This window comes from Phragmites australis, chromosome 17 (assembly GCF_958298935.1).
Source record: "Phragmites australis chromosome 17, lpPhrAust1.1, whole genome shotgun sequence".
Classification (NCBI taxonomy): domain Eukaryota; kingdom Viridiplantae; phylum Streptophyta; class Magnoliopsida; order Poales; family Poaceae; genus Phragmites; species Phragmites australis.
The window spans coordinates 6,339,215-6,357,816 of record NC_084937.1 but is presented as its reverse complement, the minus strand read 5'-3'; positions in this window follow the sequence as shown (position 1 = coordinate 6,357,816).

Here is an 18,602-nt window from a genome sequence, read left to right as displayed (position 1 = left end):
ATTAATCTTGCTACTTGTCCTAATGACTCATGGGTATTTGATACTAGGTCGATGATTCGAACTTGCAAATCGTTACAGGGAATAAAAATGACTAGAAGATGTGCAAGAGGAGAGATGGATGCTCATGTTGGCAATGGTGCAAAAGTTGTTGCGTTGGTCATTGAGACTTATTCATTGCTGCTACCCTTAGGATTAGTTTTAGAATTAAATAATCGTTATTAACTTCCTTCCTTGGGCAAAAATATTATCTATTCTTCATGTTTGGAAAAAGATGGTTATGAATTCATAATGAAGAACAAGTGTTGTTCGATTTATTTGAATAATATGCTCTATGGTACTTGTCTATTAGTGAATAGATTATATATTCTAGATCTTTAGGATTTTCCTGTCTATAAAATTAATGCAGAGAGGTATTGACCTAATGGTCTGAATACACTTTCATTTGGCATTGTCACTTAGGTCATATAAATGAGAAACGCTTGAAGAAGCTCCATAAAGATGGTCTTCTAGATTTGTTTGATTTGAATCATTCAATACATGTGAATATTGTTTACTTAGCAAGAAGACTAAGAACCTTTCACTGGTCAAGGAGAAAGGGGGATTGACTTATTGGCCCTTGTACATAGAGATGTATGTGGACCACTGACTTCTATAGCTAGAGGTGGCTTTCAGTACTTCATTAATTTTACCGATGACTGTAGTAGATATGATTACATCTACTTAATTAGGCACAAGTCTAAGTCTTTTGAAAAGTTCAAGGAGTTTCAGAATGAAGTATAAAATCAAATTGGCAAGACAATTAAATCTATATGATCTGATCGTGGGGGTGAATATTTGAGCCATGAATCTGGTAATCATCAAAAGCAATGTGGAATTGTTCCACAGTTGACACCGCCGGGTATGCCTCAATGGAAGGGGGTGTCCGAACGGAGGAACCGGACTTTGTTGGACATGATTCGGTCTGTGATGAGCAAATCTGATCTTCCATTATCATTTTGGGTATATACTATAGAAACTACATCTTTCACATTAAATAGGAGATGCCATATGAGATGTGGACTGAGAAGCATCTCAGGTTGTTTCTTCTTAAGATATGGGATTGTGAGGTTTATGTAAAATGTTTGATGTCTCATAAGCTTGCTCCCAAATCAAATAAATGCTTATTTGTGGGGTATCCTAAGGAGACTAAAGGATACCACTTTTATAATCGGGAAGAAGGCAAAGTGTTTGTCACCTGGAATGGTGTCTTTCTGGAGAAAGATTTTTTCTCAAAGAGCATTAGTGGGAGCATGAAACTCAAAGAAATTCAAGAACTATCAAAAAGTGTTTCGGCTCTTCCTGAATCTCATCAAGAAATGCAAAATGTTGCAGAGCCTTTGGTGGAGGCACCAGCCCCATGATGGTCACATAGGGCATTTCATGCACCTGAGAGATTCATGTTCCTAACCTCAGAGCAGCATGACATATTATTGTTAGAAAATGATGAGCCCAGGACTTATGTAGAAGCAATGGTGGGACCAGACTATGAGAGATGGCTTGAAGCCATGAGATCCGACATCACCTTGATATCTCTTCCGACAAGGCAATCACGACAAATGGGCACACTCTTGACTAAGTAGTCGGAATGCTCCCACAAGGAAGTCGAACCAGAAAGTTTATCCCAACTAGGAATTAGATCATCTACCACAACCTCAGTGAGTTCGACTACTTCCTCTACATCAACGCACATAATGTTGGATCATTCCAACTCTTCTTCCGCTGCACTATGCGTCAAGTGCTAACGATCTATGATCCCTTACTCATGTGGTTTCTTGGTTGAACATGGTAGAAATTTTTTTTTGTGCTATCGTACCCTACCCATTCCCGAACATGTGCTTCTTAGCCAGCCTGGAGCTCTCGATCTCTTTGCTCGACTAGAACTCAAGTGACAAGTTCTAGGAGATGGCATCTTCAGCGGTGGCATAGTCATTAGCCATCTCAAATAGATCTCTGACATCTCAAGGAGGCTACATAGCCATAACTTTAATGAACTTCTGATCCCTTACACATTGATAGAAGGCATGAATTATGGAGGGATCAATATTCTTCGGGATGGTGTTCCTAAGGGGGTTGAACCTCTTGATGAAATCCCAGAGTGACTCCTTAGGTCTTTGATATAGATGGTGAGGATCATCCTCCTTCCCTGGGTACTTGTATCTTCTCTGAAAGTTCTCACGGAAGGTATCGCAGAGTCATTCCCAAGAGTCAATTGAGTCAGGCGGCACATTGGTTAGCAACGAGTGAGTCAACCCTTCTAGAGCCATAGGAAGGTAATTAACTATGACCCGTTCATTGCCTCCAGTAGTTAGGATAGTTGTGAAGTAAATCAAGAGAAATTCTAGATGATCAGTATTCCTGTTATATTTCTCAATTGAATTGGGTAATAATCTACATGGCCAAAGCGCAGATCCGAGTTGGTGAGTGAAAGCCCAACAACCGGTGACCACATGATTTCTTCGATTGCAATCATCTCGCCCTCCAAAGTCCAGTCTAGCCCAGACGTAGGGAATCTAATGAGTCCTTGATGAGGGTTGTCCATGCTCTCCCATCCTGCTTTGACTGTTGTATGTTCATTGCAAATATTTTCCATTGAATTCTCGATGAGATTTCGACGGGAAGGATCTTGCTGGATTGGAGTTCTCTCATGTCCATGCCTTGGAACATCTTCTGGAGGTTGACTAACTCGAGGTGTACTGCTCGTTTCATGAGCAGAGTCTTCGGCTACTTGTTGAGCCCTGTAGGTACATCCAGTCATATCTTGCAATCATTGGGCATTGGCTAAATCTGCCAACCCTCCTGGAGTGATGTAGTTTAGGAGGATCTTGGCTCGTTCCAGTAGCTGAGCTATTCAGGATGCATATTTCGCATTGGTGAATGCACCAAAGAGGTTTTGGGGGACCAATGGAGTTGTCACACCTCTAGTAGCTACAAGAGTGTCTGCTGGGGGGACTAGAGTGATCTCATGGTTGTTTCCCCTAACAGGAGTTGTGTTTCTTCCACCTATTAGTACAACAGGGGTAGGTGGGACTTCCTTAGTAGTTGGGTTTGGGGAATCATTGGTATTGTCCCCATTTCCTTGATCTTCGACTTTGAGGGTATTTTACCTCATGATACTCCTCCTTGTCATCGGATGAATCCATGGAAGACACATCAAGCTCGGTAAATTGTGGCTTATCTTCTGAGATGTTCTTGTTTGAGTCTTCGATTCCTCGATAACCCACATTATTGATTGCTGGGACTGGGGTACAACAGGGGTAGGTGGGACTTCCTTAGTAGTTGGGTTTGGGGAATCATTGGGATTGTCCCCATTTCCTTGATCTTCGACTTTGAGGGTATTTTACCTCATGATACTCCTCCTTGTCATCGGATGAATCCATGGAAGACACATCAAGCTCGGTAAATTGTGGCTTATCTTCTGAGATGTTCTTGTTTGAGTCTTCGATTCCTCAATAACCCACATTATCGATTGCTGGGACTGGTGGGAAGGTTGTGTGACCTGAACCCCCAATGGGATCTACTGATAGACCGCCCTAGCCTACTGACTTGGAAGTTGATTGGCCATAAAACCCTTTGGAGACCAGTTGATCTCTGGTAGTTCTTCCAGTTGTGCATAGATGTTAGGGACAAAATTGTTTAAAGACTTAAGATCCGAATCCGCCATTCCAGGAAGCGTGACAACTTCTGATGTTGACTTCTTTGCTCGTATCCCCATGGATGACACCACTGCGAAGTGAATGAAGAGTACTGCAAACAGAGACATATAGTTATATAGGTCCAGCCACTAAGTTGGGTAATAGCCCTATGTAATGTCTTCCTTGATTATTCTTGGATCACAAAGTGCAATGTAGATGTGGATAGGTCCACTCCTAAGAACCAGGTGGATTTTGGTATGTCTAAGGCATAAGATCTAGTCGACTAGGGGATTTCTTTTGTCGTGGATCTTCGATGGGTGTTGGTCTTCTACTCAACTAGTCTTGAGGGTTTCACAACTTTGGAGGTATGAAGGTGTGGCTAGCATCTGCTTTGATTGCAATTTATGATTGTAGGTTGGATGCCTTGGACGTACCCCTCTCCCCACCTTATATAGTCGAGGGAACCAAAGGCATGATCCTAATCGGATATCTCGAACGTGTCCTACTCTAATTGTTAGACTCCTGAAAATCTAGGAATCCTTCTCGAATAAGGGATAACTTCCATACCGAGGATGAGTAGCTTCAGAGTATATCATCTCCATACCTTTCTCCATGGTGGACACAACTAGCTCCGTATCGAGTAAGATGTATTCGATCCTCATATACCTTTTATAGATATATAGAATATATGGAATATATAATACTAATTATATATCCCTATCAACATGTCACATGTTTATTATATTAAGTGCAGTTGGAAATGTAATATATGCTATTATTACACTAGACTACATTTAGCTCATGCAAATAGTGTGGTCATCAGATTTGTCAATACTCCTCGCAAATAATATTGGAATATTGTTAATTGAATTCTTTATTATTTGAAAGGTACTTCTAATTTTGGCTTGATATTTGATAAGAATAAGGCGAAGAAAATAATGTTATTGGGTTAGTTGATTCTAATTATGCTGGTGATTGTTGGAGCAAGAGTTTGTCTTTCCCCAGCAAGTACGGCGAGAGTTTCTTCTAAGGAGGAGACTCAAGCTTGAAGATGAAGTTTAAGAGGAAGGTACACCACGATGTATTGATGGTAGAAAAATGTATCACTCTTGGAGGAGTATCACAGCGTGACTTGGTGTGTTTTCACCTTTGTGTCTTTTTTTGCTGTCTTGTCCGTTTCATCCCCAGAGGACCATGGCCTCCTATTTATAGGGTCGTGCGTAGCTTGGCGTACAAGTTATCATAATGTACAAATATCCGGGATTTGATCGAAATACTGGGCCTTATCCTGGATAACTACCATCTACCCTATCGAGGAGATAAAAATCCATCGAGGTAATTATCATGGTGCCTACCCCTTGAAGGGGCGAGCTTGTCGCCAATTGTGGCCCAGTGCCGCATTGTCAGGGGTGTCAGGGCAGCCTCCATCATGCCAGGGTGTCAGAGCGGCATCTGCTAGCCTAGGTATTTAATGCCTATCACCTCCTCACAGGCAAAGTATGACCATTACTTTCCCTTTTGGCAGATCTTTCCTGATGCCTGATGACTCACCCAGTAGCCTCCGGGAAGCCAGCCCGGGCAACGGGAGGCCGAGGCCTCAAGAGACTGAACCTTTGGGAGGCTAAGCCTCCGGGAGACGGGACTCTGAAAGGCTGAGGCTTCGGAAGGCCGAGGCCTCGGAGACCAAGTCTTCGGGAGGCTGAGCCTTTGGAAGGCAGGGGCTCTGGAATGTGGAGGCTTCGGGAGATCGAGCCTTTGGGGGGCTGAGCCTTTGGGAGGCAGGGTTCTGGAAGGCCGGGGCTTCGGAAGGCGGATGCTTCAAGAGGCGGAGCCTTTGGGAGGCAGGGCTCCGGAAGGCCGGGGCTTCGGAAGGCGGAAGCTTCGAGAGGTCGAGCCTTTGGGAGGCTGGGCTAATTAAGCCAAGGGGTCATCATGGGTCCTTGATAACTACCCCCAATAGTAGCCCCTCGCGAGGGCGACCAGCGAAGTGGTCGGGCTCGCGGTTCCTTCAGAGCAGTGCCCCCGGCGGTCCCTAGCTTGTGGTTAATGGCTCGTGGTTCAAGAATCACTTGGCTTGTCCGGGACAGTTTGACTCAGGTGATAGAACAACATGCTGGATGACGTTGGCGACGGGGGGCATAGGATGCGCCCTGGGGAGATGTGCAGTCCTACCCTGTCAGGCGGGGCGTGGGACGCATGTTGTCTTGTCATTGGGGGGGTCAAGAGAGTTGGTTTCGCTCCCCCATGATTTTGGCTTGGTAGGCGAAAGGACGGCATGTTGCTCCTAATTTGTAGCAGGAGGGGGATTGCCCAGAGCGACCTTTTTGCCAACTACTCGTTCTCATCTGCCTTTGTCTTTGATGTCTTTTGCTTTGTGCGAGTTGTCCTTTGATCCCTACTCTTCTCTCTCTCGTAATCCAGCGCCTTTCACCATCCTCTTGCGGTTCGTATGGCTGGCTTGAGTACACCGAGTGAAGCCGAAACTTGGGTGGCGGGGGATATGGCTGGAGTAGCTGCGGCGAGGGACCCTCAGGTGGCGTCATCTTTCCCGTCGCTGATGTGGCCGACACCAGGAGTGGAGCTCTAGCATGCCAGCAAAAGCCACTCCCAGCAAAAGCCATTCCCAGCAAACCACCATGATGAGGAGCTCGACCGGATGGTTAGGGAGTTGAAGATTCCCTCCTGAGCTATCGCTTGGCCTCCGCTGGGCGAGGAGGTCTCGAAGCATCTAGTCCATGAGGTCATGGTGTTTGAGGCCTTCTTCGAGGCAGGCCTGGGTTTTCCCTTGGTGCCGTTGCTTTAGGAGCTGCTCCGCCACTTCTACATGGAGCTTCCGTAGCTCCATGCCAATGCCATTGCCTGCCTGGCCACCTTTGAGTGGGCCATGCGGGTGGAGGGGTGCGAAGGAAGGGCGGATTTCTTCACGGCCCTCCACTTTGCCAGCTGCCAACCAAAGTTGATCAAGGTCAAGGGGGCGAATTTCTTCACGGCCCTCCACTTTGCCAGCTGCCAACCAAAGTTGATCAAGGTCAAGGGGGCGAAGAGGCCCCTTAGCTTCAGGAGTGTCAACTTCCAGATAAGGCCGCAGTATCACGATGCCTTCCCAGCGAAGGCCATTAACGGTTGGTGGTATATCGGCTGGTTGCAGTGGTGGTTTTACTATAACATCGGCCCTGCCTCCCCGGATATTACGGGTCATGGCCAAAGCCAATGGAGAGGCGTGGCCTCCATGGACTATGACTTTGGTATCAATGGCTCGGATGTTGAGGACGCTATGGGCCCTCCTGTAAGAGGTTCGGAGGAACTAGGTGTGATTTGCTTCGTTAGTCATATCCTGTTTTTGGTTGTGCGCTGGGATCTTGATTTGTGTTTCTTTTTTGTAGCGACCTTCGAGGTGGATGCGTCCTTGACTTCACCCCCTGAGGCCTCGGAGGCCCAGCGAAGATCAGGGACTCCTCCGGAGCGGTCTCTGAGGGTCGTCCCGGGGAACATGTCTTCGTTTCTACGGGGCCCTAAGCTAGCTGGTGACCTACTCATGGTGGCATGTGCCAGAGGAACCATGCCCTCCGCTGAGGGTCCCTTTGGAGTGGTTGAGGGGAGCCCTGGCCTCGAGGCCTTGACCCTTGGCGACTTCTTACTGCACCCAGAGGCATCAAGGGCCTTTGCTGCGGCCTCCTCTCTTCTCTGAAGTGGAGAGGTCGAGTGATCATTGGCCCAACATCCTCTGGAGGAGCTGGAAGAGCGGTTGGTAGCGGCGGCCCTTTAGGCCGATAGTAATTGTTATGATTTGTTGGGTCCGATGTTGGGTCTTGAGTAGCTCATTCTGTCTTTTTCCATCTTTCGTGGTGCCTTGTAGCAAGTAAAAGTGATGAGGGCACTGGGAGGTGGAGGGCGCCAGGCTTTTGTTACGGCCCGTGACGAGGTTGAGGGCCATCGCCAAGCCTTGGAATAGGCCCGAAAGAGGGCAGAGTTCGTGGAGGGTCGTCTTCGGGAGGAGATGGCACTTCGTGAGCGTGTGGAGGCTGAGGCACGGAAGGCTGCCGAAGACCTCCAGGAGGCGAGGGAGGTTGCCGATGCGACCAACGTAGCCCGTGTGTTCGCCGAGAGTAACGTTGACACCCTTTGGGTGGCAGTGGTAAATGTGCAACGAGAGCTAGAGGAGGCTCGGGCATCAGAGGGGGCACTGCGTTCAGAGTGCCAGCAATTAATTGTACTTGTGTCAGAGGTGGCCCGGATTACCTCTGATGCCTTGAGCAGCCTAGGGGCTCGGTGCCTGCCACTGCCCTCCGACTCGGAGGTGTCGGTCATGCCACTCTTCTGGCTTCGGTCTGCCATGAAGGTCATGGTTAGGGCCGCGGAGGTCTATGCGAGGTCCAGCACTCGTGTGGCCGCTGCGCTTCATTTGATCTTGCTGCACCAGGCATGGGTTGGTCCCTTCGAAGCACTAGATCAGCAGGTGCTGGACTCCATGGTCGAGGCCTTCCATCCAGAGGCGCCTCTGGTATAGATTTGCACATCCCTGGAGAGCTTCCGTTGTGGTGTATGGGCGAAGCATGGACGGAGTGTGATGTTTCACTTCATGGCCGGTCAGGGGACTCCGGGTGCCTCGGGGGCCTTCACCCGAGTTCTTTGTTGGGAGGCCCAGTCCTTCACCCGGAGTCTACGGGAGCTTCGTGGCCCTCTGGGGGAGCTTTGTCTGGCGTTGTTGCCCCGTCGAAGCTGAGCGTGGATGCCCTAGAGGTGTAGCTCTACCGCGGGCTGTCTTTGTTTTCATTTCTTTCCCGGGGAGGGGGGGGGTCGAGTTCTAGCATGTTGACTACCTCCTTCTGCTTCATGTATATAATCTTTCCTTTATTTGATGGAACCGTGCCTGCCTTCCTGTGGTTTACCTGTGTTGTTTCTGGAATGTTTGTGCCTTTGAATTTTAACCGAAGTCAGATCTGTGTGTATGAGTATGGTGGCCCGAGGCCGGAGGAGGCCTCGTCCATACCTTAGATAGTGCCTCTTGGGAGGGATCGAGTGTGTCCGGAGGGTGTTGGGGGCTACTCTGTTCGTTCGTTGGTGGAGTCACTTCGTTATGCCCCGCGATTCCGAGGGGCGTATTGATCCGCAGGTGGCCACCGATGTCTTAGTTAAGGTCGAGCTGGAGGATCCCCCGGTGTCTGCTCTGGGTGTATGTTTTGCTGCAAGAGATGACTGGTGTACAGCCCGTATAGCTCAGGAGGTTGCCGGCTCTCGCTTCTTACGATGCTTTGTCCTTCCCCGGGGTTCTGACAGAAGGGTGCCCTCGAAAATTCTCGAGTCTATCTTGGGCGAGGTGAAGGTGGAGGAGGTACAGGCCATGGAGGCCTCGTCGGTGGCAGGAGGAGGAAGAGCTGGACTTCTCAGCCTTCGACTCGTATCCTTTCCCTGCGGATCCTTCGTCTTCCCAAGGCCAAGTCTCCGTTTTGGGCAGTAGCCCTTCTTGCGGTGGGGGCTCGCGTCGGCCTCCTGTGCACAGTTGTCGGGGATGACTCACCAGGTCCCGTGGTGTTTCCGGGAGGCGTGGTAGTCGGGCACCCTCTTCTTCCCATAGTGGTACAAGGAGGCGTAGTAGGCTAGCCAGTTTGCTAGGCATAGATTCGATTTACAATAGTTAACTGTATAAAAAGGCTCTTTGTATGTTATGTGTGTACAACTTGTGTTGTGTTAGCTTGTTATTTTTGTTTTTTTTTCTCTCCCTTTTTTATGATTGATCGCACCAATGCTTCGCCTGTGCCCCTGTCCTGGCCCCTTCGTATCCTGTGGTTGCTCAGCGGCCACGGGGTGCGAGACTTCTAGGGGCATCGAAAGGGTCGGGTGATGGAGACTTTTAGTCGTGCCGGTGCCGGGGTGTTTATCCCTTCACCATGTTAGTCTGGCCTGGCATTAGAAATGACGGAGGGTGTTGTGCCTGTCCGGTATGAAGGCACTACCTTCAAGATGCGAGAGCAGTCTTTGCCTATCTACCATTTTAGGTTTGCTAGGCCCAAAGGATGACAAACGGAATGCTTATCCAGCACGGAGACTTACGTCTTCAAGATGCTAGAGCGGTCTTTGCCTATTCGCCACGTAGGTTAGCTAGACCTTAAAGATGGCGGACGGAATGATTGTCCAGCACAGAGGCTTATGCCTTCAAGATGCTGGAGCGGTCTTTGCCTATCCGCCACATAGGTTAGTGAGACCTTAAAGATGGCGGACAGAATGTTTGTCTAGCATGGAGGCTTATTCCTTCAAGATGCTGGAGCGGTCTATGCCTATCTGCCATGTAGGTTGGCGAGACCTTAAAGATAGCGGACGGAATGCCCGTCCAGCACAGAGGCTTGTGCCTTCAAGATGATGGGGGTCTTTTTTTTGGCATCTTCAGAGAGGACTGAGCCTAGGGTTCTCTATACATAGTACTTGCAAAGGGTCTCCTTATTCCAACTGTGTTCGAGGGGGGGGGGGTCCCCTCTGTATCAACAAGGTGGTAGGAGCTAGGCCTGTTAGACTTGAGGACCAGGTATGGGCCTTCCTATTTATTGCGTAGCTTTCCTGGGGCTAGGGTGCGTCGAAGCACTAGTTCGTCAGGTTTGAAGTTTCGTAGCGCAACCCTTGGATTGTTTGTACCAAGCCTTAGTTTTCTTAATGTAGTGATCTTGGTTCTGAATGGCATGGAGCCGCGTGCCTTCGGTAAGGTCAAGGGAGAGCTCCCTTTCTTCATCAGTTTGTGGAAGTTGTACCCTGAGTGAGCAGCCCTTGACCTTGGTGGGGGTCATGGCTTCATCTCCGTACAGGAGGCGAAAGGGTGTGAACCCGGTGGCCTGCGTGACAGTGGTACGGAGGGACCATAAAACCTTGGGAAGTTCGTCAACCAGGCCTCGAGCTAAGCCGACGAGGCGGCGAGTTAGACCGGAGAGGATGTTGCCGTTGGCCCTGTTGACAGCTCCATTGGACTGAGGGTGTCGAACTGCTGCAAAGCTTAATTCGATGCCGAGGTCGTCACAGAACTGTCTAAAAGGCCCAGAGTCAAATTGTGTGCCGTTGTCCACCGTGAGCTATAGTGGGACACCGAAGTGGCAGATTATGTTCTTTCAGAAGAATTTCTGGACATTTTTTTTGACGTGATTGCAGTGAGGGGTTCGGCCTCGACCCATTTGGAGAAGTACTCCAATGCTACCACTGCGTACTGAAGGTTTCCTTTGGCACGGGGAAATGGACTAATGATGTCCATACCCCAACAAGCTAGGGGCCAGATAGGGGCGATTGGTTTCAAGGGAGTTGGAGGTCGGTGGCTTCGGCATCCCATCCATTAGCATCCTTGGTAGGTGCGGACGATTTCTTCCGCATCGGACATGATCGTAGGCCAATGGAGCCTCTGGCGAAGTGCCTTACCGGCTAGGGAACAAGGCACCAGATGATTGCCGCAAAGGCCTTCGTGTATTTCCCAAAGGAGGTTGGATCCTTCTTGTTTAGTGATGCATCAAAGGAGGGGAGCGCAGACACCTATCTTGTACAGGGCGCCATTTATGAGATTATAGCCCCTGGCACGATGCTTGATGCGGCGGAATGCAATTGGGTTGTCCGATTCTTCTATTCCTCTTAGGAAGGATAGGAGGGGGCCCTCCAGTTTGCAGCTTCGATGGAGAGGATGGCAACGGTCGTCTCATCAAGAGCTCTGGCAGTCGGCTGGTGTAGAGTCTCGAGGAAGGTGCTTATCGGTGGGTCTTTACCCATGGCCGCGGCCTTTGCCTAGGCGTCTGCCTGACTGTTGTCCACCCACGGTATGCTTCGTGTTGATATGCCGTGGAAGTGTGCCTCGGCCTTGCGAGTGGCCTCAAGGTATGTTGTCATGTCTAGATGCTGGACTTGGAAGTCCTTGTTGACGTGACCAGCGACGATCTGAGAGTCGGTACGAATGATGACTCTAGCTGCTCCCAAGGCTTGGGCTGATTTGGGATTTGACGGCAGTGCGGGCCACAAACCTTACCACGAAGGGGGCTAACTCTACCGCCCACTTGCTGATGCGTCGCATCGCCTCCCGGTTGCGAAACATGTCGCAAAGCGGGTACGAGGTTGGGACAGTGATGTTGTAGGAAAGGAAGTAGTGTCGGAGCTTGCGTGAGGCCATCAGCAGGGCATAGGCTATGTTTTCAAGCTCAGTGTAGCATGTCTTGGCCTCGGCTAAGGCCTCTGAGACATAGTATACAGCCCTTTGAGTGGGGCAACCGTTACTTTTTTCCTCTCGTACTAGGGCGGCGCTGACGGCGAACGCGAAGATGGATATGTACAGGAGTAGTCCTTCACCGGGGAGGGGCATCGCAAGTGTTTCGAGTTAGGAAATGTGTGCCTTTAGGGCCTCGAATGCCACCAGGCAGTCCGGCATCCAGCTAAATGGCTCGGAGCCCCTTAGCATTTTAAAGAAAGGAAGGCTGTGCTCAGAAGATTTTGCAAGGAAGCGACTAAGGGCTGCGAGGCGGCCAGCCAGGCGTTGTACTTCTTTTGGATTGGTGGGAGGTGACATTTCTGTGATAGCATGAATCTTGCCCGGATTGGCCTCGATGCCTCTTCGGGAGACAAGATATCCTAGCATCTTTCCACCCCTAGCGCCAAATACGCATTTTTTCTGGGTTCAACCGTACGCTAGCGGCCCAGAGGCTGTTGAATGTTTGTTGTAGGTTAGCAACATGGTTTGCTTCTAGTTAGCTTTTTACCACAATATCGTCCACATAGGCCTCGACGTTGCGGCCCAACTACTGCTGCAGCACCTTGTGTACTAGGCGTGAGAAGGTGGCCCCGGTGTTTCGATAACCAAAGGGCATCCGGATGTAGTAGTATACTCCGAAGGGGGTAATGAAGCTGGTCTTGTTCTCATCCTCCGTTGCCATCCACACCTGGTGGTACCCGGAGTAGGCATCAAGGTACTCCTCTCGGAACGTGGTGAGAGTTCAGCAGTTGTCGGTATTATGTCCTCGTCCTGCGCCGTGTAGAGTGCACCAGGATTCTTCCTCGGAATGCTGGTTTGGGGCGTGGCTTCACTCCAGGAGGCCTCCGGAGCGTCCACGGTCACGTCCCCTGGGGTGGCTTTGGTTCGGAGCCTCGTGGCTTGGGCTGATATTACTGACATTTCGGTGTTGTTGTTGCCGCCCCCATTGGGACCCGGCGGTAAGGGCCTCCTTGAAGCTCCTTTTTGCTGGGGGAGCAGGGGTGTGTGACAATCTAGCCTGCGAGTGTGGTCTCTCGGAATTGGCACGGGAAGCCTCACTAGCTTGTGAGCGCCTCCGGTGGAGTTTTTCCTCCTCCGCTCGCGCATATTCCTCAAACTTGCTCATGAGTACTTCTACCGTGCATATTGGGCGTTGGTTCAGCTGATCATATAGGGGGCCTTTGGCGAGGCCCTGGGTTGCGGCGTCGATGACTGAAGAGTCTGATATGCCCCTAATCTGGGCTTTGGTCTCGGAGAACCTTCGAAAGTAGTCCCGAAGGGTTTCGTCTGGCCCGTTCCTGATAATGAACAGGCTGCCGGAGGTTACTGGTTCAATGAAGGTGCCCTAGAAGTTGCTACAGAAGAGGTCTCAAAGTTGGGACCAGGTGTGAATGGTGCCAGGGTCCAGCGCCCAGGACCAGCGTATGACCACCCCTTCTAGTACGAGGGGGAAGCATTTAGCCATGGTGGCCGGTCCACCCCCGCTGGCCTCTATGGCTAGGGCGTAGGATCGAGCATACTCATCGAGGTCCGAATCACCTTTAAACTTGGGCAACTTCGGGGTCTGAAAACCCTCTGGGAAGGGCATGGCCTACAGGTCAGCCCGTACGGGAGAGTCATGGTCCTACAGGGGTCCTCACCACGACGGCCCTAGGTCTCCAGGGATCGAACGGGCTGGGTCCTTGCGCCGAGAGGCTCGTCTGTTCGTGGAGCTTTGGTCAAAAATGCACCGACCGTCCCGGGTGTGGTGGAAAACGTGTGGGCAGCTTCCTGCTCAACCCATAGGGCCGTCCGTATCTCCTCCATCTGCGCCAGGAGCATCACCAAGCGTGATTGCTGCTCGGATGCAATGGTGTTTTTGGCGGCAGCGCCGGCCGTAGCCCCTAGGGGCGCAACGGGGGCCTCGCCTTGCTGCTGCTGGGTCTCCGGGGTAGAGAACCCTTCGGTGTCGCTCGCAACTGTAGTTATGGTTGGGTCGGTGCTGGTCGTAAGGTTCCCGTTCCCCTTGGCTGGGGGGCCATTGTCGGTGGTGGCTGCGTATACCCGGCTGGACTACCACGCAGGCGTGACTGGGGGTCGGCTTCCACCGATGTAGCCTTGGTGGTCTTCTTCTTGGGTGGCATCTTACCTCTCTTAGCACTTCTGTGTTCATGTCCCCATGGACAGCGCGCTGTTGGAGCAAGAGTTCGTCTTGCCCCAACAAGTACGACAAGAGTTTCTTCTAAGGTGGAGACTCAATCTTGGAGATGAAGTTTATGAGGAAGGAACACCACGATGTATTGATGGTAGAAAAATGTATCACTCTGGGAGGAATATCACAGCGTGACTTGGTGTGTTAACCTTTGTGTATTTTTTTGCTGTCTTGCCCGTTTCCTCCCCAGAGGACCATGGCCTCCTATTTATAGGGTTGTGCATAGCTTGGTGTACAAGTTATCATAATGTACAAATATCCAGGATCTGACTGAATTACTGGGCCTTATCCCGGAGAACTATCTTCTACCCTATCGTGGAGATAAATATCCACCATGGTAATTATTGTGGTGCCTGCCCCTTGAAGGGGGCAAGCTGATCGCCAACTGTGGCCCGACACCGCACTGTCAGGGGTGTCAGGGCAGCCTCCATCATGCCGGGGTGTTAGAGCGACGTCCACTAGCCTAGGTATTTAATGCCGGTCACCTCCTCGCAAGCAAAGTATGACCGGTGCTTCCCTTTTGGTAGAGCTTTCCTGGGGCCTGATGACTCACCCATTAGCCTCCGAGAAGCTGGCTCGGGCAGCGGGAGGCCGAGGCGTCAGGAGACCAAGCCTTTGGGAGGTTGAGCCTCCGGACTTTGGAAGGTCGGGGCTTCAGGAGGCTGAGGCCTTGGAGACCGAGCCTTCAGAAGGCAGGGCTCCGAAAGGCTGGGGCTCTCGAAGGCGGAGGCTTCGGGAGACCGAGCCTTTGGGGGGTTGAGCCTTCAGGTGGCAGGGCTCCAGAAGGCCGTGGCTTCGAGAGGCCAAGCCTTTGGGAAGTAGGGCTCCGGAAGGCCGACACTTCGGAAGGCTGAAGCTTCGCAAGGCTGAGCCTTTGGGAGGCCAGGCTGATTAAGCCAAGGGGCCATTGGGTGTCCTTGATAATGACCCCCAACAGTGATCTTGATAGATGAAGGTCTATTTCTGGATTTATTTTCTCTTTATGTGCCATGAGTTAAAAAACTTCTCTTTAGCTTGTTACTACTATTTCTACTACTAAAGAAAAATATATTTCAGCTTCTAAAAGTGTCAAGAATGCTATTTCGTTGTGAGTTCTAGTTTTTGAACTTGGTATTCCACAATATATTAATATTGTTTATTGTGATGGACATAGTGTTATTTGTTTGACCAAGGCTAATATGTTCCATGCAAAGACCAAGCACATTGATATCAAACTCCACTTTGTTCATGATATTGTTGCCCAAGGGCAAGGTATTGTAGGAAAGATACATAATGATGATAATCGAGTAGATATACTTACCAAGTGACTCTCTAATAATAACTTTAAGCATTTCTTGAGCTTAGTTGGTATTCATGGTGCTCAATAGCCTTTCGGGGTTTCTGAGATAACTTCTTCAAGGGCATATTTGTTGAGATTTTGAGTTAAGAGGAGGTTTGTTGGATAATGCCTCAATGATCCAGAGTTCAAGTCCTATTAAAATACGACCCCATAAAGAGTACATATATTGAATTCACCTTTGTACTTGTAAATATGTACCATCATCAATAAAGATTTGTCTCCTATGATTTTTTTTACCTCTGCATTGGAGGATTTTTCCACATAAAAGTATGTGCCTCCTGTGTCCTTTTTCTTGGTTAGTTTAAGTTTCTCGATCATTATTCTACCCAATCACTCCACTCTAAAAGTAAAGCCATAAAAGAATGCCCATGTCCATGATTCCTAGCCAATTTTCATTCGCATAACTAGGGCTAGAAACGAGCAAAGCCGAGCCTTTCTCAGCTCGACTCGTAGAAGCTCGGTGAACTGAAGGCTCAACTCGACACAGTTTGCAAACCGAGCTACAATGTTGACTTAGCTTGGCTCATTTGCTGGCTTGAGCTGGCTCACGAGGGCTCACGAGCCTACTAGACTCACTGGGAGCAGGGATGACATCCTCGATTGTGCCCCAGAGCCTGGGGATGCAGTGGCAGGGGATGTGGGGAAGCAACCGATGGAGCTGAGGAACATGATGGATTAGTTGGATGCCACGGGGGATGAGGTAGTGCTGATGGTGTTCATCTCCCCAATCTCACTAGAGCCATGGTGGATCTAGTGACACTGTGCATGGGGCTGACGTACGAGCGGACCAACATCTCCTGGTGATTGGCGCGGGGCCACTGGACCTGCCTGACCATGATGCAGGAGCTCTGGGATGATACACTCACCCCCAATGTGATGCTCCGCTAGCTCATCAGTGCTTGGTTCTTCCGCCGCTACACCTGATTCATAAAGCGCTCCGTCGACTTCCATGGTCACGCTGCCAACCTTGTCCATGGTCTCTGGGGTACGGCAGTCCCCAAAAGGCAACCCCTCAAGGGCCAGGTTGGAGCTACATGGGTGCTTGCCTTCCTCGTGGCAAGGGAGATCAAGACAAAGTCCTTTCAGGAGGATCGGCGCTCGTCCATCATGTTTGAGAAGGTCGGGTTCTCCCAGTCCAACATGGTCAGTAACATCATCTTTGGTGCCACCGTATCTAACGAGTCCCTCGTCCATGCCATCTATTAGTTGCGGTGCTAGAGGCCTAGAGCTGAAGTGCTGGAGTGCTTCCTGTTAGCTACTGGGCTAGGCCAAGGGTCCATGGGCTCGGTCTGGCTCACGAGCGGCTCACGAGCTAGCTCGGGCTCGACTCGTCTGGACAACAAGCTGAGCAAGCCTCCATGAGCTCGAGCTAGCTCATGTGCCTCAAGTTTTTGTTGAGCCCTACGCATGACATCTAGCCTTTCCAATTTATTCCTGCAAAAAATTACAAGGATGATCTATCTGGCATCTATATCTACTGCTGATGTTTCATACATTGAACAAATTTACATGCAATTCACCGAATCAGGCGGGCAATCGAGATGTCTATTCATCCTAATAATTGTTAGGAAACCTAGATTTTTACAACAGAATTTGGGCTCGTCTCGATCTCTAAAAATTTGACCTTCTTGGAATAGGTCTCTATCTATTGGAGATTGATTCTATCTTTTAGGGATTTTGGCACTATATATACGGGGCATCACCCCTCATTGTAAACATAGATGAATAAAGAATAAGCAGCTTTTCCCCTACAATATGTCTTATTTTACAATTGTTTTCTCGAAGGATTGTTGGACTATACCTAGTAGCAACAGTTTCTCAGCACGTTATCAGCACAAAGCTCTACCAGAGACCAAGCTAGCGGAATGAATCTGCTTGTGCCCAATCTGCATTGCATCGACATCGTTGTCAAGCGGGCAGGTCATGGCCTAGCCTATATGCCCTACGTGGCATGAATCTTTTCAAAAGAATTGAAAGGTATGATTGATTCGGTACGTATTTTTTCTACTACTATTTTTGCCCCTAAACAAATATAGAATCACATCACATGAATAGTAATGAATTGTGTGAAAGCATCGCATCTAGCATGAACAGCATCCTGGAAAAAATCTGTACATCACAATATTAATAGTACTAGAACAGTTGTGCATACGACATAGAATCATTGGTGTCAACACGACTGGTAGGGCCCATAGTCGCCAGCTTACCATAGCTGGAATCTGGTGGCCGTCCCCCTACACAGAACGCAATAGCTCGATGACCACCACCACAAGATCGAAAAGAAAAAAATGGGGAGGTATACCGCTAGCAAGGAAGCCGGAGGCCTTCTAGAATCTGTGCCGCCCTGCCAGCCGATTGCAACCCGTCGCTCGCTGTGCGCCAAAGCCACATGAAGTAGCTGGGCCACTGTCCACCAAGCACCGCCTCTGCGCTGGCCAGAGCAGCGCTGCCACATCGCAGCCCCGGTAGCGCCACCATGCGCCGCCACCTTCTGTCAAGCCGCTAGGTTGCCCACCTCCATCACTAGGCTACGTCGGAGGCGCATCCACATCGGAGCACTGACCGATGGATGCTACGCTGCCGCTTGCTTGATGAGCAGTGCCCTGCTTGAAGCTAGCGGCTTGCCACCGTCAGCACTGATGCTTGCCTCGACTCTGACCATTGCATGCAGCGCCCAAAGCGGCACCACTGTACCACCCCATCGCCTGAAGCGTGTGCCATCACACCGCACGAGCCACCCGAACCACGCGCCACTGCAGCCCCATCAGAGTGTCGCGCCGCCACTCGGAGTCCTGCCGACACCGATGTAACACCTTGATTTTCATATTTTTCAAATTTCTAAAATTTTCCAAGATTATTGAATAGCTTCACCAGTATAATAGGTTGAAAACCTATTTTCTTAATCAATCAATCAATATAGATTATTATTTTATGTGTATTGCATGCTGAGTTTTGTTAGGAGCCAGGTAAATGCATTAGAGTTCTTTTTTTTCTCTTTGGCATTTTGAGTGAAAAATATTTTGAAAAGGTTTTTACAAAACTCAGTGGTGAATAAGTTAAGGATCTTAATGGTTGGAATTCAAAGCCTTTGAATTCATCATCTATTTAATCGTTGATCATACATGATCCTTCTCCAGTTCAATTCAAATCTTATCCAAATCCTTGTTTAAAGCTAATCTCTACTCTTTCTCAAATTCT